Here is a 26,396-nt window from a genome sequence, read left to right as displayed (position 1 = left end):
AAACTTTTGGTGTCCCTTCTTCCAATTTCATGTTTCCTTCCTAATCCAGCTTTCCATATAATATGTTCAGTGTATAAATTAAACAGACAGGATGATAATAAAATGCAGCCTTGCCTGAACCCCTTACTAATTACTAATCCTGGCAGTGGCCTCTTTTCCTGAGTATCAAGAAAATCAAATGTTGTCGCACACTCTTTCATTTCAGAAAATATCACACTCTTTCTCGGGGGATGGGGGGGAGAGAGGTAAACTGACAAAAATAGTATCTGTTCTTTCCTTGCAATAGTGCACTTACTCCTCTACCCACCCCTAGATGGAAATTTTTATTTGTTAGTCTCTTTCCATCAACATAGTTGCCAACATTTTTTTATTTCACAACTAAATCCTCCTTTTGGTAGAATGATAAGGCTTTAGGCATGAGGTGGGAAATCAAGAGCTGCAAACCACAACAGTTGTAACTTGAAAAAAAAACCTAATCTAATATAAAAACAAACAAAAAGTTTTCTGTGGTTAGAGCTCACAGTTATATCCCAAATTGTTTCAAAAATAGTTTCAGCAAGCCCCAATTAAGCAATAAGGAAAGTGAATAATGAATAAATGGATTTCTCTCCAACATATGTTTGCAATATGTTATACTGTTTATAACATGTTTATAAAATGTTTAGATAAAAAAATGCTAACATCTATATACTTCTGAAAATGTAGTCATTAAAACAGTGCAATATTCATGTCTCCTTATTTCTTTGTTTACCACATGTAGATTTCTTTAGGGAGGCACGGGAACCATACTAGAGGAACTGATGGCTCAAGGGATTGGTAACAGGATCTGAAACCTTGCTCCTTTGGGTCACTACTTGGCATCCGGCTTAGGTCTTTAGGTCAATGGTAAATGTAAGTTATTAGTGTTTAACAGGTGTGTGACTGGGCTCTGTAAAATGAGTTGGTGGTTTTTTTGCTTCTTCCTAAGAGGCAGATGTCCAAGTTGCCACCGGGAAAAATCTTGAAGTTTTAACACGCTTGTTGGGAGACTTTGTAGAAAGGTCAAATATTGCTCAATTTAGGAGAGAGGAGTATACTCTCACACTTACAGGTGGTCTTTGCCATATAGAAAGGCAGGCAGGAATGAAGGCAATTCAGTGTAAGAAAGCTTCAGTCATTGCTAGCTGTGATATTAGTTTTTTATTTCTTCCTTGACTGAATTCCTAATTATATTTTTCTGTTCATTTCCTTTATTATTTATAAGATCTATGTGTTTTTTATGTGCATTATTTTCCAGGGCAGTTCACAAAGTAGTGGTACAATAACAGTCAACAAGCCAAAAATAAAAATAAAGGCATCATTATTAGCTGAACTGAACATTAAAACATCCAGTCCAAGCAAAACTATGACAATGATTTTAAAAGCTAGGGGGAGGAATCTTCTCCAGACTCAAACAACTGTGTATTATATGATGTGTCTTCATCTCCCTATGCCCTAATAAACAAAAACCATTAGAATAATAAGAGGTACAGAAACAGCTACCAAAAACTATGTTGTATAGTTCAAACATTACAAGGGCAATCTGACTGAAAAGTTGCAACTCTCTCTCTCTACACACATGCTAAAATCACACAAATGTGATAAAAATGAATAATGTAAATTTTAAAAAAATCAAATATCTCTGTGTATTGTGAATTTGATTCAATTTTTGTCTATGTACACACACACACACCTCACCACCACCACCCCAATACTTTCTAGTTTAATACATGTAAAATGGTGTCCCTTATATAAAATGGCAAAATCAAAGTTTACTTTTGAGAGTTATTATTATATATATATATATATATATATTCAAGCTGTGGATGCCGTGGAATGACTGTATATGGTGATAGAGGACATATGAAGTTTTGCACATTATGACTTGGGTTATTGCCATTTTCAAAAGTTATACTAGGTGGTTCCCAGATGAAATTATTCAAATTCCTCATTGACTCCCATTGGAATAAATAGGATAATTTATTCATGATTAATGTCCTATTCCCAATTTCCATTGAGACTAGACAAGTAACTTATTGTTGCTCTAACCTAATGTCACTTCATTAGGTATCCTTTGGGTCACTCTTTTACTTATATATAATTTGAATACTAATATTAGTTGTGTAAGTACACTTGTCCCTCCATATTCGCTAGGGTTAGGGGCACAAGACTCCCGTGAATATGGAAAAACCGTAAAAAACAAAAAACACCATGTTTTTACTTGAGAGGACACCTCTCTAGGAATCTCTAGGTCCTCCAGTGCAACTCTGTGGTCAACATCCAACAGACACTGACCATAGAATTGCACTGGAGGAACTACAAATGCCTAGTACAGTATTGTCTCTAGGAATCTCTAGGTTGTTCACTGCAACTTTTAGTTAAAGTTGACCATAGAGTTGCAGTGGAGGACCTAGATATCCCTAGAGAGAACATATTAATCAAATCCATGACTAATCAAATCCATAAATATCAAAGCCGCAAATATGGAGGGATGAGTGTATTTGATATTAAAATTTGTGTAATTTATTAATATTTCTTATTTTATTATTTTCTTATATCCTGCTTTTCTCCCAATATAGGGGCTCAAGGCACACAGTAGATTTAAAACAACAGAATTTTTTTTAAAAAAAACATTAAAATGTATAAATACAAAACTAAGAAAAAACAATTACATCGTTTTAAAAGTTAAAACAGCTATGAGTTTTAAATAGCACAACATTCCTAGACCTTATCGATTTGCAAAGGCCTGCCAACACAAGAACGTCTTTATCTGCCGCCAGAAGGATTGTAGGGATAGAGTCATCCTGGCCTCCCAAGGGAGTGAATTCCAAAGCTTGGGAGCAGCCACTGAGAAGGCCCTCTCTCTTGTTCCCACCAAACGTGCCTGAGAGAGTGATGGGATACAGAAAAGGGTCTCTCCAGATGATTTCAATACTCTGGTGGGTTCCTACAGGAAGATACAGTCCTTCAAATAGCCTGGACCCAAGCCATAAAGGGTTTTATACGTCAAAACCAGCACTTTGAATTATGCCCAATATGGACTGGCAGTCAATGGAGCTGTTGCAACAAGGGACTTGTACACTCCCTGTAATTTATATTTACTTGCATAAACTAAACAAATAGGCTTGAATTGAATTGGAAGTAACTGAGAAAATCCTATTCATGGCATGATGTTATATTCCATATCTGAGAAGCTTCTGTAAAATTCACACAACCTTATTTCTCACAACTCTTTGGAAAGTAACGAGTGTAATATTTTCAACATGGATACACTGATTACTATGCTACCTGCTTTCCAAAGGTCACTTTTCTCTGTAATAAAATAGCTAGCTTGGAGGATTTTGGAGAGTGTAACATTCTCAGAAAAAGAGTGCTTTATTGCAGACAGTTGTATAAAATATGATTTAAAAGGTAGTCATAAAACAATTGTCTTGAAAAGGACATGATCCAAACCTTCATTTTGCAAATATTTGAAGTATATTGTAAAATGCTTCATTTTTGCTTCAGGATATCATAAAAGTTTGTTTTCAATTGGAAACTATCAAAAGAGAGGGGGGAAGAATACAACTACTTGGTATTTCAGATGGAAATTAGCATGTCAGCTTGAATAGAGACCATTTTAATGCATATAATTCACATTAAAAAAATACCAAGAGAAATTACACAGTAACTCAAATAGTTACTTTAAAAGCAGCATCTATGGCTTCTTCATATAGCTACCATTTCTGAATCACAAGAAAATTAGATGACCATTCCATTTGGCAAAAAGTATTTGTTATGTTGTGACTAAGGAGATTCGATCTTGTGAAATCTTTATAAAAGTTGTGCACATTGTGTCACTGTCACCTGAATAATCATGTGAGGAAGTAGCAAAATCTGAACATTATAACAATTGCTGAAATTATTCTCCATAGGTTAATATTCTGTAGTAGAGTATATTTTGACATATGCACTTTCATTGTGTTTCTGCTTTCCAGCATATGATGGAATTATCAAGACTCACAGTATTATAGGAATAAAAGAAACACCTCTTAATAGTTCTGACTTTAATCTAGTGTAGAGGAAAACTATTTTGTGGTCAAGTAGGAAGGCATAAATTCTTAAATTAAATGTATTTGTTTGCTCTTTAGTAAGAAAACATTTAAAAGTAAATATTTTAAACATATGTTTGATTTTCCACATAGAAGCACAAATGTTGAATATTTTTCCTCTGATAAAGTATCAGAGCATTCAAAACGCTAGGGAGAAAAATATAATTTAACTTTTCAACATAATGCCTTTGATATTAGATGCAATCAGCCAATTATTTTATCTTTAATAATTAAAAACAATGAAAAATATATCTGGAAAAAAAACCATAAAGCAGAAAGAAGATCCGTGTACAACTAATTCAAACTCTTTGTGAAGCAGATTTCTATGACTGCTTTGATCAGTTCTTATAAAAGGTACACCAAATGAAATTTTTATATATTGGGGGGAGCTTACTTGAAAAGGGAGGCATAGTCTGTCAATAAATACATTATACATAAATGTATTCTCTCTCATTATTGTGATCAACCTACATTAATGTTCATTTGAGCAACATACCTCGGCTCAGATCGTGTTTATCTCTATGGTTTTAGACTATATATTCACAAGGATAGTGGGTGGGGAACAGAGACCTTCATAATGCAGAAAAGCCAAATTAATTGGAAAAAAACAGTAAGATATGGTAGACACGCACACACAAGTCCACACAACTGTGGTTCACTCCAGGCTTAGGTACATGAGCCTGGGTTGGTGGATATGGATTGCTCCACCCCTTTCTTTCCAAATTCTCTTCTAGGCCCCTATCAACTTTTCTAGCCATCTGAAATCCTGCATGGAGGACCAAGGAGTTCTGCTGAATGGATAACCTCCTGGAAGAACAAAAACATTTTTTAAAAAAAGATTTGGTCAAGTAAGAGAAATATAACAGGGACTACAAAATATATTGCAGAGGTAATTCAAGTTTTAGTTGCTAATCAAATTTTAGTTGCCTCCCAGGTGTAATTCAGGTTGTGAACAATGAACAGATGCAAGGTGGGCTCTTTTTGCAGGCATTTGTGTTTTTTACAAGAAAAGCTAAATAATAAAAAGGGAAAGGAAAACAATTTCTGAAAATGCTAAATACACTAATCTCTAAATCCATAAGGAAACAATCTTTATCAAGGCTAAAATAATTGTGGAAAATATAATGAACCAGATAAATGGAAGTACTTGCACTGATTTTTTGACAAATTGCTAACAAAACATTAAAGATGTAGCAATTATTCTCCAATATCGTGTAAGCATGAAACCAAACCCAAGGCAACAAAACGTGTTACTATTTAGAAGTTTGTTTAACAAGTACTCAAGGTATAACATCTAAAACTCTATATTGACTGGCTTACAGTTAAAAATTGACAAACAAATTGTTCAGTCATATGATGGATTGTCTGTCATGAAAGGCACATCTGGTGATGTTCAAACTTTGATTGCAAGAGAACTCAGTCAAACCATTTTGTTTCTTCATTGCATGAAACAACTCAGTTTGGTAGCAGAACATGCAACAGAGGCTATATTCGAGATAAAGGAATATTTTAACATATATGAATAGTTCTATCTATCTATCTATCTATCTATCTATCTATCTATCTATCTATCTATCTATCTATCTATCTGTCTGTCTATCTAAGGTGTCTTTGCTAAGCAGATTTATAAAGTCATTTCTGTAAACTACCTATTGATTCAAGGGTGGACTGGATCTATAGCCTCAGCCCCAGAATATATAAGGGTAACCATGAAATGTTCTATGGATGAAAGGGATCCTACCAGTTATCATAGGTGGAAGAGACAGGTGGTGGTAGTATCTTAATCTGTGCTGAGAAGAATAAAAGTAATGAACAAGTGTGGTAAGATGTGTCAAGAGTTGTCCCAAGGATGAAGATCCATGATGTAATAGAGAGGCTGACAAGACTCATCAAGCACTGACCATACCTCTTCCATCTCATCCACATGTGGGAAAATGATATTGCAAGATATATCTTTCATCATATTGAATGGGACTATAGGTGTATGGGACACAGTGGCTCAACAGTTAAGACATGGTCTCTGACTATTGCAAAGTTGGCGGATCAGCAGTTTGATACCCAAGTGCTGTGTGATGGAGTGACTCTAGTCACTAGTCCCAGCATCTGCCAACCTAGCAGTTTGAAAGCATGTAAATGTGAAAGTAGATAAATAGGTACCACTCTGGGGAAAGATAACTATTCCATTTGGTCATGCCAACATGACAGAACCATGCATATGGATTCTGACATCCCACCACCCTGGAATAATCATAGCACATTCATTCAAGACCCCCCCCCCCCCGGCTTGTCCGGATACATTTCGTGAAACTTCTGAGTCAATTCAGGAGCATCCACATAGTGAGCATACACCCTCTCATTCCCAGACTCTGGGAAGTATTTCCAACAGACAATACTCTAACTTGCCCCTGTGCAATTTCAAGTCCAGAATCCAGCCACCTCAAAGTATTGTTCCCCCTCCACCACTGTTGGGGGCAGTCCTTAATCCACCTGCCACAGGTCCGAGTCCAAAGCCAGCTTCAGCAAGCTAAAATGGAACACAGGATGTAGGTGTCTTAGGCAAGTTCAACTCTGCAGATACCTGTCTTTTCACAACTAATTTTGGTCCCACATATTTTGGCCTCAGCTTTTTAAACAGTTGTCAGGTCTTCAGATGCCTAGTTGACAAATAGACCTTGCTTCCTGGATTCTTATGATCTGCAAGTCTTTTGTAAACCTTTTTCACCTCCTCCAAGGCTGTCACAATCTGGGGCCAAGCATCTTTCATTTTTGTAATCCATTGGGAGTGTGGGACAGGGTCTGTGGGTTCCACTTCAATGAAGGCAAAGTCTTTGGTTTGTAGCCATAAACAACCTCAAATGGTGAATGACCTGTACTCTGGTTGATGGCTCCCTGAAACTTTTTGGACAAGAAGGCACATGGTCTTAACTCTCCCTTTGAGTCTTTTGGCATTAATATGGCTCCCATCACTAGCATCAGTCTGTTTGACAAAGGGATGATCCAGGTCAGGGGTGTTTCAGAATTGGTTTGGTACTAAAAAACTGTTTTAGCCTTTCAAATGCCTCCTGACAGCTTCCATTTCACCTTGGTGCATGGCTTGGGTTTCTCGTTAGGCTTTGTTGGATAGGTCTTAGTCTTTAGCAGGTTTGTGATGGGCAGACCTATCTGGGCAAAGTCGGGGATAAACTGTCTATAAAAGTTTGCAAACCCGCAGAGCTCTGCACCTGCTTTCGGGTCCTCAGAGGGACCCACTCTAGCAGCGTCTCTACCTCAGCTGGGTCCATTCCCTGGGTGAACACCTGATATCCTAAAAGTCCAATTTATCAGTATGGAAATTGCATTTCGACAGCTTGACATACATTTGATTGTCCAAAGGCCACTCAGCACCTCCCTTACCAGCGTCACATGAAAATCTAGGTCTTGTGAATAGAGCAACACGTCATCTAGGTAGACTAGGATCCCATTGAACAATAAATCATGCATAATTTTGTTAACTAGCTGCGTAAAAACACCTGGGCAGCCCAATAGTCCAGAAGGCATCACCAAATACTCAAATGCTCCCAGGGGGCAATTAAATGTAGTTTTGTGTTCCATCTCCCTCCCAAATACGCACTCGGAAGTAGGAGTTTCTTAGGCCTAATTTGGTGAAGATTTGGCCGGTGGTCAGTCTCCCTCTTTCATGAGTGGGAGGGGGTATTTGTTGATACTACATATCCCATTAGGTTTCGATAGTCTGTGACTAGTTTCACCGATCCATCCTTCTTCTCTCAGAAGAAGACTGGTGCTGCAAATGTAGAGGCTGATGGGCAGATGAAACCTCTAGCCAGGTTCTTCTCTGTAAATTCCTTGAGGGTCTTCATTTCAAGAGGAGTCACTGAGTACAACTTAGGTTTAGGAGGTTTAGCCCCCAGCTCCAACTCAGTTGCATAGTCTGTCTCCTGGTGAGCTGGGAACTAGTCACACTCCTTTTCCACAAACACCTCTGCCAAGTCTTGAGAGACAGGGGAGGGGGAGGTAGCACAACTGGTCCTCCTGGATGGCTTTCACCACCCGCTCTTGAGGGATGTCCAGTCAGATCAGCACCACCACTGCCTTCCCCTTTGAGTTCCAGATGGGTACCCAGGTGTGTTCCCTGAATACTGGATCCCCAGAAATCAGTTTTCCCTGCCTCCACTGGATCCTGGGGTTGTGGAAATGCAGACAGTCCATTCCCAGGATCAACTGGTAGCTCGAGGTGGGGGTCCACCACAAACTGGATTTCTCCCAGTTCTCCGCCTTGCCAAGCCACATTGTCCTCATTATCTCTCTGGTTGGCTCTCCCCCCATGGGGGAGCCATCCATTTGTTGGGAGGTAATGGGATGCTCAAATGTTTTAGTGTCCAACTTTAGTTTTGCCACTATCTCTGGGTTTATGAAGCAGCGGGTGCAGCCTGATTCGATAGTTGCCACCAAGTCCATACTCCCTCTTTTGGGTCTTCCACTTTAACATTTAAAGTGTATAAGGGAATTTCTTCACTCATCATTGGGATGCACACCTTGGGCCTGGGGCCTGCCTTCCGCCACTGTCTGAGGCAGGGCGGAGAAGTTGTCCTCCGACTCTGTGGTGTCTGGCATGCTCTCCGATTCTACTGCATCTAAATTAGTCACCTTGAGAACCTGATTGCCTCCTGGTCCTCTCTGCTTGGGTGGCAGAAATCCCCAACAAGGCCAGACAGGGCCCTCTCTTCAATGTAGATTCCTTCTGGTGGTCTTCTCTGTTGGAACACTCGGCAATCTGATGCCCCTTCTGTCCATATGCCAAGCAAAGTCCTAGTTTCATCTGCCACTGGCACTTCAGGTCTCAGGCATTAGCTGCTCTCTCCTTGCCATGGGGTGGACTAGGAATTAACTTAGTCCTCTTGCTCCCTCCCAGTCTCAGCTGCCTTGTCAGGCTGATTTCCTCCATCACCATCTTGGCCAACCGGATCCATTCCCTCACAGTCTGAGGATTGTCTATCATCCAGACCCACTTTAGAAGATCCAGCCATAGTCCCTCCTTGAAATGCTGCACTTTGTTTACCTCTGACCAGTCTGGAATTTGCACTGCCAGACCAGCTTGGATCAGGCTTTTTTTGCCCAAAAAGGGTCCTAAAAATCAGACCCACAAAGCTATCAGAAAGGCTGGAAAACTCCTGAGCTCTGCTGTCCTGGCATCAAACAACTGTACCAACCAGTCTGCCATTTAACCCTCCAGGTGTTTGGCCACACATCTCACTTTCACTTCCTTGGTGTTCTGACTCGTTCATATGTCCCAACTGATCGAGGAACTAGTTTTGCTCACTCGGCTTTCTGTTGAACCTCACTCCCAAGTGTCTTGCCGCCAGATTCTAGAAGCGGTGGATTGGCGCTGAGGTCATCGCTGAGCCCTGTTGAACACTTGCCCCCACTCTGGATTGGGCAGCCCCCTGGGGCTTCAGGGTCCATACTGGTGCCCCAGGCCCCCATAAGCCATTTGTCCCATCAAGGTTCCTTGCACACCATGTCTCAATTGTTGCCCAGCATTCCTTGTAACTCCGTGGGCTGACAATCTCCTTGGATTGGGGTGCGAAGAAATAATAGAGTTGAGTGTCATCTGTATATTGATGGCACAGCACCTCAAAACTCCAGATGATCTCTCCCAGCAGTTTCATGTATATGTTAAATAACATTGGGCACAATACAGAAGGAGTTGTATGATACAACACACACACACCCAACATAAGCCGCCTTCAGACTGTATCTTTTTGCCATCTCCTCCGGAGTTCATTGCCAGCGTTTTCAGCCAGCGGACCGAGGGAGGAAGCAGCAACACCTGGGGGAAGGTGGAGGGAGGAGCACGCCGGTGGCAGGGGCGTGTATAAAAGCCAGCTTGCTTGGTTCCCTCCTCCGTCCCGCCCCCCCTTGCCTCCAACGACTGCTGACTGTGAGCTGTGAGTTTGCCGGGCGGCTTCCTGGGTTGTTAGAGGTGCGCAACTGCACACCGGCCCAGGAGCCGCCTTCAGACTGTATCTTCACAGCTGCGCAGTTGCACATATATATGACCGCGCAGGAGGCTGGAGAGGCGAACCCATGCTAGTATTAAGACAGAGGATGATTGGCGTATCTTCCCTCTGTCATCACTGCTGTTCTGTGGGGGGAGGGGGGTATGGAAATGGGAATTGCTTTGGTTGGGGAGGCAGGGGGTAATTCCTCTGGTACGAGCGGGGCTCCTATTGGAGTAGTGTGGGGCAGGGGGAGGTATGGCGGTAGGAGAGCGGACTAGCATTACAGGGGAAGGCGAGATCGATGCTTAATATCTATCTCTCCTTCCAGCCCCTCTCCTAACCAAAGAGATCTGAGGGTCATTCCAACCGTACCACAAACCCTGTCTCTGCTCCTGTGCAATGCCAGGTCCATCAAAAACAAGTCCCACATTATTTACGATCTGCTGGAGGATAACAACTGCGACCTGGCTTGCATTACTGAGACCTGGCTTGGGCCTGAAGGGGAAGCTGTGTGGGCTCAGGCTCTACCTGCTGGGTACTCAGTGAAGGACCAGACCAGTTTAGGTGGGCGGGGGGGGGGGGGGGTTGCCTTGATTCATAAAGAACACCTTGTCTCTATCCAGGAACCATGTCCAACAAACTTCCTATATTGAGTGTATTTACCTGACCCTGAAGGCCAGAGACAGTTTAGGGATTCTGTTGGTCTACCGGCCACCCCGTGCGCTAACAGACTCCCTTACAGAACTGACACAATTGGTCTCGGAGCTGGTGCTGGAGTCCCCCAGGCTTTTGGTCCTGGGGGACCTCAACATCCCCTTCGCGGCCAACAAAATTCCATCAGGTGCGGCTCGGGAGTTCATGGAAACCATGACAGCCATGGGCCTGTCACAACTGGTCACAGGGCCTACGCATTCTGTGGGTAACACACTTGATATGGTCTTTTGTACGGACATGGAAATTCCGTGGGTGGAAATAACCAATATTTCCGCCTTGTCATGGACGGATCATTTCCTGGTGGAGGCTAAAATCAAGGCATCCACCCAGATCCCCTCCGGGGGTGTCGGACCTATTAGGATGGTCCACCCTCGAAGGCTGATGGAACCCAAAAGGTTCCAAGAAGCCCTAGAGGGGTATATGGTTGGAAATGACGGCGATTCTGTTGATGACCTGACTAACATCTGGGACTCTGATCTCTCCAGGGCTATACACAGTATCGCTCCCAAGCGTCCTCTCAGGCTTGCTTCCAAAAAACAGCCCTGGTATACGGAAGACCTCCGGGCAAGGAAGCGGGTGCTGCGACGTCTAGAGCGTGACTGGCGTAGATATCAGCGCTTAGCCGACAAGGCTCTCCTAGACCTTCTTTTGGAGGACTATGGAGAGGCGATAGATGCAGCAAAGAATTCGTTCTGTGCTGCACGTATCGCGTCCGCGGAGTCGCGTCCAGCAGAGCTGTTCAGGGTAGTGAGGGAGCTTACTCGGCTCCCTCCTGCCCCGAACCCTATTTTGGAACCATCTAAAGCCTGCTGTGACCAATTTAACAACTTCTTCGCGGATAAAATCTCTCGGATAAGGGCTGATCTTGATGTTAGTATTAGTGCAGATACCAGAGTAGAGGTCTCCAGATCGTCCGTGGACTTGATTGTACTGGATCGTTTTGAGTCTGTTAGAACCAAGGAAGTGGACAAGATCCTTAGAAGTGTTAGGAAGACAACCTGCTCTCTCGATCCCTGTCCCTCGTGGCTAGCGGCTCAGGGGGAATGGTAGTAACTTCCATGTTACAACGTATAATTAATACATCACTGAGGGACGGGCAATTTCCATCTAGCTTAAAATTGGCCACTGTAAAACCATTGCTAAAAAAGCCCTCCCTCGACCCCCTGATGCATAATAATTATCGGCCAGTATCACTACTGCCATTTTTAGGGAAGGTGATCGAGAGGGTGTTTGCAATCCAGCTTCAATCAATCTTGGATGAGACGGATTATCTAGATCCATTTCAAACCGGCTTTCGGGCGGGCTTCAGGGTTGAGACTGCCATGGTCTCCTTGGTCGATGATCTTCGTCTGGGCATGGACAGGGGTAGCATGTCCCTGTTAGTGCTCTTGGACATCTCGGTGGCTTTCGATACCATTGACCATGGTATCCTTCTGGAGCGCCTGAGAGAGTTAGGAATCGGGGGCACTGCACTCCAGTGGTTCCACTCCTACCTCTCGGGGAGGTTCCAGATGGTGCAGCTGGGGGATGTGTGCTCTGATAAGAGGGCCCTTACATCTGGTGTCCCTCAAGGAGCCATTCTGTCCCCCATGCTTTTTAACATCTACATGAAACCGCTGGGAGAGATCATCCGGAGACATGGAGTGCGGGGTTATCAGTACGCTGATGACACCCAAATAATTTTCTCTATGTCTCCGGCTGACTCAGCAACCAGGGATGGCACCTCTCCTCTCGTTGCCTGTCTGGAGTCGGTAATGGGCTGGATGAGGGAGAACAGACTCAATTTGAATCCAGAGAAACCGGAAGTGCTTGTGATAGGTTCTGCAGGCCCGGGGATGGCGGTGTTTCCACCTGTCCTGAACGGGATCATGCTTCCTGTGAAAGACTCTGTTCGCAGTCTGGGGGTGCTCCTTGACTCGTCGCTCCACCTTACACCACAGGTGGATGCGACGGTCAGGAGCACATGTTATCAGCTTCGGTTGATATGCCAGCTATGTCCCTACCTGGGCCGGGAGGACCTTGAAACAGTAGTACATGCTCTGGTAACCTCTCGTTTGGATTTCTGCAATGCGCTCTACATGGGGCAACCCTTGTACCATACCTGGAATCTGCAATTGGTGCAGAATATGGCGGCAAGACTGGTCACTGGTACTTCCAGGACCAGTCATATAACACCGGTCCTTAAAGACCTCCATTGGCTGCCTATTCGCTTCCGGGCGCAATACAAGGTGTTGGTTATTACCTATAAAGCCCTAAATGGCTTGGGCCCAGGGTACTTGGAGGACCGCCTCTCTCCATACAATCCGCCTTGCACACTCAGGTCAGCCGGGAAGCAATTGTTAAGGGTTCCAGAAGCTAGATATACTACCACCACCCAGAGGGCCTTTTCTACCTCGGCCCCCAAGCTCTGGAACTCGCTCCCCGGCGAGCTCCGCTAGGCCGCCTCGCTGGACCAATTCAAGAAGGGGTTAAAGATATACTTGTTCCAGCAGGCATATCCCTGACCCCTGAAGTACCCTCCCCCCTCCCCTCTCAACAGCATTGGAAGCTGGCTTGAGATTTTTTGGGGTGAAAATGTAACTGTGTTTTATCTTGTTTTTATTGTTGTTTTTTATTGTATTGTGGATGTTTTTAACCATGCCTTGATCTTTGGAAAGCCGGTATATAAATAAAATTTTATTATTATTATTATTATTATTATTAGTCCTGTTTTTATACCTCAGCCAGGTAAGGCAGCTGTGCTACATGAAAAGCAGGGTCTCAGTCCTGCAAAAAGCCAAGTCCACTAAGGGGAGCAGAGATCCAAGGCAGCAGTAGAAACAGCAGCCTCTAACCCTCCTGGAGCCTTCAGACAGTCTCCGTGGTCCTCAGTCTCTTTGATTTTACCAGCTTATCTACAAGAATTTCATGGGGATCTTTGGCCCCAATGAAATCAAGATATAATACATCAGTGGCACTTCTGTGATCCACCAAACTTGTAACTCTATTAAATGTTACCCTGGTCAGAGGACCAGATTAAAATAAAATAAATAATAAAATAAAATAAACATATTTATATCCAGCCTCTCTATCAAAGATAATCAAAGAAAATGCACTGAGGCCTTCAATTGTATCAAGTATAAGAAGCCCCATAATATTACTAAAAGTGTATATTAGTCTTAAAAAAGGAGGCTTCAAATAAACCAGAATCCTACTGGTGCACTGGACTAGTGTCTGCAGTTTTTCTGGAGATACGTATTAGTGCTGAGGGAAAACAAACAAAATTTGCTAGTTCTGAGCACAGCTTATGTCCCCAATGTCTTACCTGTTTTATGGTCCCTGTACCCATGGCCCATTTCCTTTGACTGCCACCACCAATACTGGTGTAGTTATGCCAGTGTAGTAAATAACATGATTACAGCCATCATCTGAGTCTTTCTTGCCAACTTATTTACATTGTGACAAAGGGGCGAAACAGACTAGTATGAAAAACCAGCTTCCAGCTGGCTTGGGGACATGGCAAATAGATGCTGCATGCCCCCAAGATGCCCGGAAGTCAAACCGATGCTCAGACGGGGGCCAGCTTCTGGCTGCTCCAGCAGTGTGGCGTTTACACGCCCGACAGCTCCATAGCAGCTTGAAGCTGCCCATGGGCTGCAGTGGGCAGGAAAAGCTGCCTTTTTGCTGGGCAAAAAATTAGTGGCTCTTTGCCGCTCCTTTTTTGTCTTGGCCCTAAATCTTGGTTTTCTGGGAGCCTGTGAACAATAGGGTCTAATACTGGAAATTCAGTCATGTGGAACTGATTTGTTAACTGTTATCATCAACTATTTTGTCATAATTCCCATGTGCACTCAAGATACCATATAAGTACCTTTCATGTATAATCATTTACTTCCTCCACAGACCACATGGATTATGTGCTAGTTTTAATCCTAAGCATTTTTGTGGCATTTTTTTCTTTGAATAACAAGACAGATATTAGAATGCACTGCCAGCTAGATTACATAATGATGTGGTCCCCCCCCCAATACACACACACACATACACACATTATTTTTTGCACATACAGGCGGGATACATACCGCCATTTAGTACGTATAGAATACGTACTAGGGTTAGGAAGGGGTGGTGCTTCCGCACCTCCCTAACCCTAGTACGTATTCTGTACGTACAAGATGGCGGCGCCCCTTCCACATGGGCGCCGCCATCTTTGCGTATCGGACGCTGAGCGTCCGTACGCGTCGCGCCGCTTGTGACGTAGCGAGCGCGCCCCTGGCGCCTCGCTACGTCGCAAACGCGACGGTAAAAGAAGCTCCATTTTGGAGCTTCTTTTTCGGTCCGCGCGGGAGTCGGGCCGTCTGAAGGCTCCGGCTCCCCCGCGGACCTACTGGCGGCGGCGGCAGACCGCCGCAAAGCGGCGGTCTGTACCCCGCCACAGTGGTTCGGAAACACATTAAAAATATATATATATACAAAGTGAACTGTGACACCAAAGGTTTATCCTCTGATTTCAAATCATTACAATTTCTAGAATCCCACTAATTTATATAGGGAATGGTCATTTGGCACAACGATGAACTTTAGCAAGGGCTGTCTTTGGACTTCCAAATTAACACTTCAATAAAAATTTCACACACACTAGAGGATACAACAGAAGACCTAACCAGCATAATCTCTGCTTGCTGCCATAGGAAGGTACTCTTGATATAATTAAGTATGTTATACATAGTGCAATGAAGGATTGCATTCTCTCTGTGTGCAATGCAGGAAAATGAAGCAGATGCTGAGGAGAGTGATGGGACTTAATGCTTCATGTTAAGATTCTGATATGATCTATATTGCCATTGCTATTGTGTTTCTTTTCATCTACAAAATATTACTACACATCTTCATGTAACATCAGTCATTCAGACCTAAATATTTGATGTGAGTATTTCACAGTTTGTTTTAACAGTGGTTTTGAATTCTCCAAACCAATGAGTAAATCTTAAAAACCCACAAAGCAAAGCAATCCAAGTGAGAAATAGCCTAAAAGCCCTTTCTGGTTGGGAATACAGCTTTATTAACTACAACTGTTTTAACATGATGGAAGCACTTATCTAATACCTGTGGGCATTTACTATTACTATGTTATTATTACTTCTGCTATTTTTTAAAACAACTCCCTATGTGAAAATATAGAATTTATTATATGTAAGATTCAAAATAATGTTAAAGGTTTCAAACTATAGTGCTTATATGTATTCATCTCCATCTCTATCTTAAACTGGAATCCAACCCCCTTATGTAGATACAATACAATAAACTTTATTTGTATCCCACCTATTCCAGTTAGGATTGAGGTGGCTTACAGTAAAACATCTTAGTACATAATAAAATAACAATATACAGTAACCTCAGGTTTTACCCTCCCCCTTAAAATAACAATTAAATCATATATACATTAAAAGATACAATTAAAATCAGCAAACAAAAGATATTCAATATCTTTTTTATATATATTCACAGGGGGGTAGGTAGGGGGAGGACCATAGAGACCATTCCACTCCCATTCCCACAAATTGGCTGCCCCATCTCGTCCCGATGAAGTTGGTCAAAAAGTGGTGGCTTGCTATTCCTGTGGGGCAGGCTAGGGCGGCCTTTCTAATTTGCCATTCCATCATGCCCCCAAATTGCTGCCGCACCTTCACAATGCAGGCTTTGGCCTTGATGGTTCTAGGCCAACAGGCTACTCAAGTACACCAGTGAAGGCCGATAACTGATGGGTTCTCAGTTGGCGCTCTCTGGCTAGCAGTCACGGTATCGGCAGGCTTAGTGTACCTAGTGGTTCTCTTTGCCACTTCTGTGCCGCAACTCCCAGCCTTGGTGATATTGGGGGAATGGTGGTATTCCAGGGGGCTTAAGGAGCTGGCTTTTAAACTTGTCTCTCTCCCAGCATGCCTCCCTTTTTCACTGCAACCACATTGCCACTGTCAGGTGTTCTGAAAGTGCTTGAGGAGCTGGCTTTAGGGCTTGCCATTCTCCTGGCACACCTACCTCTCTTGCTGCCACCTCACAACCACATTCAGGTGTTCTGGAGGGGCTTGTGCAGCGAGCTTTTAAATTTGCCACTCTCCAGGCAGGCTTCCCACTCTCGCTGCTGCCATGCTGCCACAGTCAGGTGTTCCTGAGGAGCTTGAGGAGCCGGCTTTTAAACTTGCCACTCTCCCAGCATACCTCTCTCTTTTGCTGCTGGCATGCCGCCGTAGTCAGGTGTTCTGGAGGGGCTTGAGGAGCTGGCTTTAGGGCTTTAGTGTGATTTTCCCAAGGTAACCCAGTGGGTTTCTGTTGCAGAGCTGAGTAGGGCTAGGTAGGGCTGATGAAAGAATCATCCAGAAGTTGTTTTGGTCAGATGGAGAGAACTAATCCGTTAGCGATATGGTGGTGAACCTATGACACGCATGCCCTCCCTGGCAGGCAAAACAGTCTCTGATGGCATGCAGAGACAGTGAAGGCACGGGAGGGCGGGAGAAAACAAAGAACAGGTGCTGGTTGTTCCTCCTCTTCACCTGTCTTCCTGTGCCTTCAACTGTCTCCCCAGAGACAGTTAAAGACACAGAAGAGTGGGGGAAGACAGATAATAGGCCTGTTCCTAATTGTCTTCCACCCTCCTGTGCCTTTAACTGTGTCTGGGGAAGTTCTGCCCCAGAAGTCTCACCCCGGAAGTCCTGCCCTCCAGCACTGTGTGACATCCTATCTGGGAACGCCATTGAGTTGAGCACTCGTCTCTAAATGATTTGCCACCACTGCCTTAGAGAAAAATGTTTGGAGGAGAATAATACATATTTTTTTCAGAAGTTCATTGCCTATCAATATTGACTTTGGATTTGTACTATCAAGGCTTTCACTGAACTGATACTTCATAAATGATACTGGCCAAATTGTCGACACTATCAAATTGGATGCAAAGTCACATACCATGCTTAATCCAGGTGCCGTCTATGACCTTTGGAGACAGCACTTTATATTTGCCAGGCTACATGTTAACTTTCTGTGCAGAAATGTCCTAAATTATTAAATGCCATCTAAGGTAGCAGCAAAACTTTAGGGTCCATGTGTAAATGTATTAAAGATGTGTTGGACTTCTCTCACAACAGGTGGCTATAAAATGTATTTGTCTTGCTTGAACAACTTCACTTTCAAACCAATCACCAGTAAACTGATCTTCTGCAAGCTTAACAGGGCTATTATCCTCCAATGTTTGCCAAGAAAGAACTGAGGTATAGCAGGTGAACAGTGCTGTCTCTTCTTCTTGGCACAACTCAGGCATAAGTTTTGATTTATAGTCGCTTAGGTCATTCTCTTCAATCTACCATGAAGTTGTCTGTTTTGATATGAATACATTGGATTAGGTGACGATTTCAGCTTTGGATTACAATATCTTTCAAACAATTTTAAATCTTCTTACCTCAGAAGACTTATCTTGCTACTGGATTAATTGAAGACAACCACACTCTTGATAACCATTCTGTCATCAGTTCTGCATTCCATTCTCTACACGTAGAATACTTGAAAGCAATAGTCTAATACAAACCAGTTGCAATGATGTTTCTGTACTGTCAAAAGTAGGCCACATTTTGTAGTGCTGCAAAAAGATAAGTTGCTCCATGTGGGTCTCTAGGTATTATAGTGCCCTCTTGTTCTTTAGAGCAAGCATACTCTTAGGGGAAATGTTTTTTCTATGAAAAATAAGTTAGTTTTATAAACCTGAGTTTGTTCTAATAATTGTCATGTACTTCTGTCTTTATTAGCCTTTTTTTAAATAATTAACATTCATGAGTGAGATCAGGCCCAAACTCTAGCTCAGGTTGTCATTGCTCCTTGTTCATTATAAACAGCCGCCGCCGGAATCCCCCGGTGAGCGGTGTTGCCGCCAGGAGACAGCAGCAGCCGGCGGGCCCCTCTGGGGGCCGGGTGTGCCCCAGCATGCTTTGCTGGGGTTTGCGGCCAGTGGATTGGCCTATTTTGGGGTCAATGGGCAGGACTTCCGGCAAGAGGTCGCTCTAGGAATTTGGAGGACCTCTCGCTGGTAGCGGAGGGGTGGAGCTTTGGCTCCCGGCCCCACCCAGCGTTTAGGCCTATATAAGGCTGTGAGTCAGCGTGCTCGGGGCTATTTTAGCTCGGCTCCCCACCCTCCTCTCCCTGGTGTTGGTGTTTTTTGTCACAACTAAGGGGTGGCAGCATAGGCCATTGATCTGCTCGAAGTGGTTCCAGGGCTAAGGAGCACTGGAGAGGGAGTCCTTTGGACCCGGGTGCATCTAGGGCATATGTGGTGGCCATTGCGGGGGCCATTACGTTATGGTGTTACTCGGTGACTAGGGGCTTAAGGGAAATTAGGCGATCTAAACTTCACAGACCTGCGAGATTGCGTTCCCTAGCCCCTAGGTCATCCCAAATTTGTGGTTATCGATCATCCAGGGTGTTGTTCGATTTTGCAAATCATGACCTCATGCTTTGGGCCAACCCTACACTGTTAAAAGGTTTGAGTTAATACAGTTGTGGCCTTACCTCCAAATATTTACTTTGTGATTATTGTGGCGTCACTTCTCCTAGGCAACCAAGCAACATGTTACTCCTGACTATCTATACATACTCACAAAGCTAGCAAATGTGACATATCACTGTAAATGATTAGGCAAATCTGTGCATAAGGCAAGGCTCTAGAATATCTCAGAGAGAGAAAAATGTTTAAACTCTCTGCTCTGAGTCCCAGTTCTGGGAAAAGAAGAGGATACAACAACAACAACTGTGGAATCATTTATTGCTTATTTTTAACAAAATCAGGCCATTAAAAACCAACCATAAATCTCTATAGAGAGTACCTGAACTGAGTTTGGTTTATTATTTATAAGCCTTAACATTATCCAAGAAATGGTTAACAATAAAATAATAGTATACACAGTGAACAGGGAAAGCAGCACTGAAGCTCAAAATGAGAAAGAAAAATATAATTCCACCAACTAATGAAACAAATTCCAGCTCCACAAAGGGTGGCCAGATAAATAGGATGGAGACAGATAATTTTGTGAGGAACCAGAACTCTTTGCCACAGAAAGAAAAAGACCTCTTAAAACTACAAATCCCAGGATTCCCTAGGATGGTGCTATAGTACTTAAAGTGTTGTCAAACTTCATTATTTCTATAGTTTAGATGCACCCTATGTCTGCTTAAATCTTTAAGATTTAAGTGCTCATGCACTTAATGGATTTGCTGCAGTGGTAGGTCTACTGGCTACCATTGCTCTGTGCGTGGAATCAAGAGTAGAGGGTGGACGACAAGCTAACTGGAGCAATGGCTGGGGAATCTAATTGACACACACACACACACACACACACACACACATCAAATCATTGCTACTCAGAGTCAAGAATTCCATAGCTGACTGTTCTTGCCTGGACAGTGCTGTGAGTGGAAGAAGAGACAAAGGACCAAAAAAACAATGCTAAATGGCCTAGGAGGTGGCTAAGGATAGAAAATGACCACAGTCATTAGAAGAGGTGAGGGAGCTGTTCACCCAATCCACTGTCTGAATCAAGAGGCAAGTACCATTACTCTGACTTTTGTAGATTATATTATTCATTAATTTAATTAATACATTTTCTTTATAAATCCTTGGTCTCCCAGCCTGTCTATTAATCCTTGGTCCTCCAGCTACGGTCAGTGTACACCAGAAATCATGCTGGAGGACCTAGAGATTTGTAGAGAGAATACGTCTCTAGGCATTCATAGGTCTTTCAGCACAATTTTATGGTCAGCTTCCAGCAGATGTTGATTATAGAGTTGTACCACAGGACCTAGAGATTCCCAAAGAGGTGTTCTTTCAGGTTGTTAAACAAATGATTTTTTAATTGCAGTTTTTCCACTTGTGCTCCTGACCCTAGCAAATATGGAGGGCCCACTGTAGTAGGTAGGAGACTAATAGGTGGAGATAAGTGGCTGGGAGGGCAGCACAGTGGTACAGCCAGTGGAGGCAGCAGAGTGAGGGGCTGGTCTCCCATACACTTCCAGTCCACAGCCTGAGCCAGGATACATACCTTAGTTCAAGCCCTTTCCACATACAGAGAATGCTTTGCCACAGGGGTCTGCTTGTTCTGAACCCTGTGTGCATATAAAGGCTCTGGATTCTTACCATTTTCCTTTGACAGAATAAAAACATTAATATATGCTGTCTCTCCCAGGAAAGATGTGTTGTTGCTTTGATGTGAACTGTTTAATGTATATACTATGATACATAGGATCAATTACAGGCATGGTCTTTTTTAGTTAAAAGCAAGAAGCAAGAAGCAATTTTAATTTAATTTCTAAAAAGATTCAGCTTTCCAGAGCTTCTATAAATCTAAAGTGGGAACAGAAAACATCAAATAAAAAGAGAATATCATGATTGTTACCAACCTAGTTATCAAATAACATTTTTTAAAAAAATCAAAAGGTTCTAAAATTATTAACACAAGATGTAACATTTATCAACTAAAGTCATGTCAGCTGATAGCTTTTTATATACCTTGTCTTCATTTTTTGAAGTTCTGCTCATGTCTACCTCACTGGAACCTTTGGTGTTCGTGAACAATAATAATGTGTTTATCCCATAGGAGTATAGAATTGGAAGGAACAGTAATGTCCATCGCATTCAACCCCCCCTGTTTTGCAAGAATATGCAACTAAAGAATTTTTGATAGTTGGCTATCCAACTTCTACCTAAAAACCTCTGAAGAATGAGAGTTCATAACTCTACAGTCACATAATTCTTCTTAATTAGGCGGAATCTCTTTTATTGTCATTTGAATCCATTGCTTTCTATTATCTCTGGTGTAGAAGAAAAGAACTTGCTCCATTTGCTACAGTACATCCCTTCAGATATTTCAATATAGTTATCTTATCACTTCTCAGTCTTCTCTTTTCCAAGCTCAACATTCCCAGTTCCCTAAACCATTCCTCACAGGGTTTGTTTCCAGATGAATGGGTTTCTCAGACCCATTCTCAGTTGTATCTATTGCACTGCATGCTCAAAGCAGACACCGTCTTCCAATTCAAGACAATTGTCATACATTGCAGGTATTTTCCTCCTCATCTGTAATTAAATGCTATGTTTTGTTTTCAAAACTAAATAAATGCACTATTGCATATTGGTACTATTCACATCCCAGCTGAACGAATAGGTCTTAGAGACATATCAAAAATAACAATACAATGTGATGGTGTTTGGGCCTCACCACTATGAACTGTACATTTATCTTTCAGTGTTAAGTATCCACAGCTAACTTGACATTGGTAAAAATACAACTTGTATCATATTTATTTGCTATTCTTAACTGCAAACTAATGATCAGTAAGGGAACATAGAAGATTTTCACACAACATCATTATATCGTTCCTTTAACGTCCCAAAGTGTAGTGGAATCGTCATAACAGATAGACAATTCCAAAAGATTTTCACATGAGGCTGTTAGTGTTCTTAAAACGTTGATATATCAGAATTCAGCAATAAATGATTACAAAATGATTTCAGAACAGTTACATTCACACACTGGACACAATAATGTTTCAGCAACAATTTAAGAACACTAACAGCCTCATGTGAAAATCTTTTGGAATCGTCTATCTGTTATGATGATTCCACTACACTTTGGGATGTTAAAGGAACAATATAGCGATGTCGTGTGAAAATCTCCATAGAGATTTATATATATTTATGCATATATACTCACCAATCTTTTTTTTAATTATTATTATTTTAAAGTCTTATGTATAGTTTGCAGGTCTCCATTCACATAGCTGGGATACATCAATGAAACTTTATATGGATTTAATGCCTTTACTAGTCACCATTTAATAGAAAAAAATACCTTGCATGCAGCCTGTCAAAGTTCTTTTTATTTTTTCATAACTAATTGATGGGCAATTTAAAGTTGTCTGTGTACTTCCTGAGATATTAGCTAAAGGGCTTTGGGAAAAAACCTGCTAAGTTGTTCTCTTAAGACAACAGACATCCAACTGTGCTAAATGAATTTGGAATGGAAGTTTTCTATGTATTTTAGGCTTCTTGAATTTAAAAGATATCCTTGAGGAATGGAACATAACTGTGTTATTTAAAAAGTCCAAAAAGCAACAACTGCATGCCAGTAATAAACCTCTTTTATTTATTTTTTTAAAGCCTGCCAACCTCTTGAAAGTTTTTTGCACTACTTTCACAGGAGCAAGTGTGGGAATATTTCAGAAATGAAAGTTTGATTAATGATGTTCATCAGTTTTCCAGGAAAGCAAGGATCATGTTTGACATGTTGGAATTCTTTGAAGATATGAATAGCATGATAGTACAGCTCACCGATCATCACAAAATACCGATTAGCAGAAGAGATTTAACATAATATGAGTGAGTTTATGCTATTACAAAAAGTATTGCATACAGTCTTAAGGTAAAAACCCACTGTGTGATAAATTAAATCTATTATTATTATTATTATTATTATTATTATTATTATTATTATTTTCTGAGTTCAAAAATGAGACTTCTTTGAGACTGCTGTGTAACACAAATACTGTGTTACACAAAATAGGTTGCAGCTGCAGTAGAGTTGAGTCTGTGACCACCCACTATCAATTGTTCATAGTGGCTGTCTTGTTCTACAATCCAGAGGTATTAAAATTGATAGGAGCCTTGCCACTAATGTTAACTAGTCCCACCACTGCAGTCCATCCTCAGGCTCTACCCTGGAGGGAGACAAAGAATAGGCTTGTCTTATAAGTATTTTCATCTTATGGGGCTCATTTGTTTGAAAAATAACACAAAATGCAGCCAGAAATAGGATTCCACACATCACCTTGAGGATGATGTGGGATGCATAAGATGATGAAAATTCCTGTGGATATATAGAACTGCATCTAGTCCATTATTTTCTACTTGGATTAATAGCAGGTCTTCCAAAAGAACAATCAGCATCCTAATACCTCATATTCTTTTTTGTGGGGTTCAAGGTATAAAATATCTGGTGACATACATACAAATGCCAGAATCCTATATCACATTTTACATTACATAACTTTAAAAACACTTAGCTAAGTAGGAGAGGCACTAAGAAACCCTGTTTATGAATTGCAAAGATGTTATCAGGACACCAGCAAAAGTGCCAAAGCTTATCAGAAGTAATTTGCATCAATGTGCAATGTCCTTCAATGTGTAATGTGCATCAGGCACTTTGCTGGCTCTGCTATGTACTCAACTAATAGCAGCCCTCTGTAAGGCCCTACAACATTCCAGCAACTGCATAGGTGATGTAATCCAACCAATGAAAGTTTTTCAAGCTCTGTTTTAAACAGACAAAAATTCCCAAATTTTTCCAAACTGTGTTTTTACATTTTATTCAAGCTTTGTTTTTTTAACAACACAAGAAAATTATAGTCCAATCAAATTAACTTTTTCAAGCAAAAGAAAGTTTTTGAAAAGTTGCTTTCAGTGCCCTGCAATGACCACTTATTATTAGTATTTTGTGAGCCGCCTTGGGTCTCTTCTTTGGGAGAAAGGCAACATAAAGATGAAATGTTTTTTTTAAAAAAAGTTGGGTTGTAGAATCCTTAATCACCCCTTATAATAATAATAATGCTATTAATGTTCACCAACTATTTTGGGAAGAGGTAGATGATAGTGATGAATGATGAGGGAGAAGGAAAAAGAGGAGGAGGAGAAAAAGGAAAAGGAGGCACTGATGACCAACAGGGCAACAAAAACAAACAGGGCAACCCTATATATGAATGGCTTCATAGAATCATAGACTTGGAAGAGACCACAAGGGCCATCCAGTCCAACCCCTGCCATGCAGGAACTCTCAATTCAGAAGGAAGTCCTATCATATTCCAGGCATAGTTTCAAGGATGTCTTTGGCTAATGATGCAAAGGAAAAAGACTTAGAGAGATATAAAGAGGAGAAGAAGAAACACAATGGGTATAAGAAGTGGGGGTAAGAGGATAAAGGGATGAAAGAGAGGGATGGAGAAGGAGGGAGAAAGCAAATGTAAATAGGAAATAGGAGAAAGAGGATGAATCCTTGAGAGGGAGACTAGGGAAGGAGGGAGAAGACAACTGCAATGAGAAGATGTGAAAAAGAAATAAACAGAGCTGAAATAAAGATATTTATACTTTACCATACTTATTGCAAAGACATAAGGCACACACCTCATACCAAAAAAGAAAATTGTACTATATCCCCAACCATTTCGGGAAGGGTAAGTAAGGTGGGCTCAGAACTGGGCAAGCTAAGAGAAGGAAAGCAAGAATTGTTGTAAGTGCAGGAGGAGGGGAGACAAATGCCTATCAGGTTTGCTGTTCTAAATTTCAGCACAGGACAGACACTTGGACATGCTAGGTTGTTGTGAACTGTATAAGACATTTTAGAGGAAGAAGTGATTCTCTGTACAATTAAGGGAGCGTAGAGAGAGTTGTTATGTCTTTTTCTTTTTTAACAGCACTAGTGAAAAATTAGGAGTGGATAATCAACTCATTATTTTTTTAAAAAATACTTTTTGGATTGTAGTAAGAGTAAGACATAATGTTTGAACACAGTAATGTTTGGTGATCAGAGTAATGAGTAACAGAACTAGTGCCTTTTAAACAATAATACTCCATGCTTTGTGCTCTGTTAATATAGTAGCATTCTCCATCATAAAATGTAGTGATGACAGAGTGTTTGGGCAGATTTATTTAAGTATTAGAGAAATGTATAACAGTTTATATTAGTAGCTAATGGTCAGGATGGTTATATATAACATCCAATATTAGAGGCGGTATGACTTCATTGCTGGGAAATGTGAGACACTGGGTACAGTTTCATTTGTGTTCTTCTAGTAGGCTTCCCTTTGGTAACTGGTTGGCTGCTATATGAACAGAATGATGGATTAGATACACTCCTTGATCTGATCCAGCATAGCTCGTGTGTGTGTGTGTGTGTGTGTGTGTATGTGTAGATATTATTTTGTCTTTTCTTGAAGGATCTAAAAGCAGCAGAAAAAGCAGCTGCTCCATTTTTATCTTCCCAATAACCGTTTGAGGTAGGGTGGGCTGACAGGTAGTGATTGACCCATGTTCACCCAGTAAGATTCATGGCCAAGTGTATTAGTCACTAGAAATCTAACTATACAAAATTCTGGTTATCAAGAAGAATACTTGGAATAAGGGAGCCATAGACAGATATAGTGCTATATTCCACTTTAACTGTCATAGCAACATGCTATGGTATCCTGGGGCTCACATTTGGTAAGTCACTAGAACTCTCTGGCTAACAATTCTAAAAGCTGCTCCCTTAATTGCCAACCACAAGATACCATGGGATGTTGCTATGGCAGTTAAAGTGCAATATAATTGTGTAGTGTGAATGGGCACATGGTGTACTGAATACATTCACGGAGGGAATAATTACTCTGGCCACTGAAAATTACTGGGTGTTTTCGTTGTGTATTTTTTTAAATCACAAATGCTAAAAAAAAAAATGAATAAATTGAGTGACTCCATCTTCTTAATGCAGTATTAAGCAATTTATAATGGCTACAACAATTCATCAAATTTAAA

Source organism: Sceloporus occidentalis, unplaced genomic scaffold (assembly GCF_023333645.1).
Source record: "Sceloporus occidentalis isolate IW3139 unplaced genomic scaffold, rSceOcc1.0.p SCAF_2, whole genome shotgun sequence".
Lineage (NCBI taxonomy): Eukaryota > Metazoa > Chordata > Lepidosauria > Squamata > Phrynosomatidae > Sceloporus > Sceloporus occidentalis.
This window is presented reverse-complemented; position numbering follows the sequence as displayed.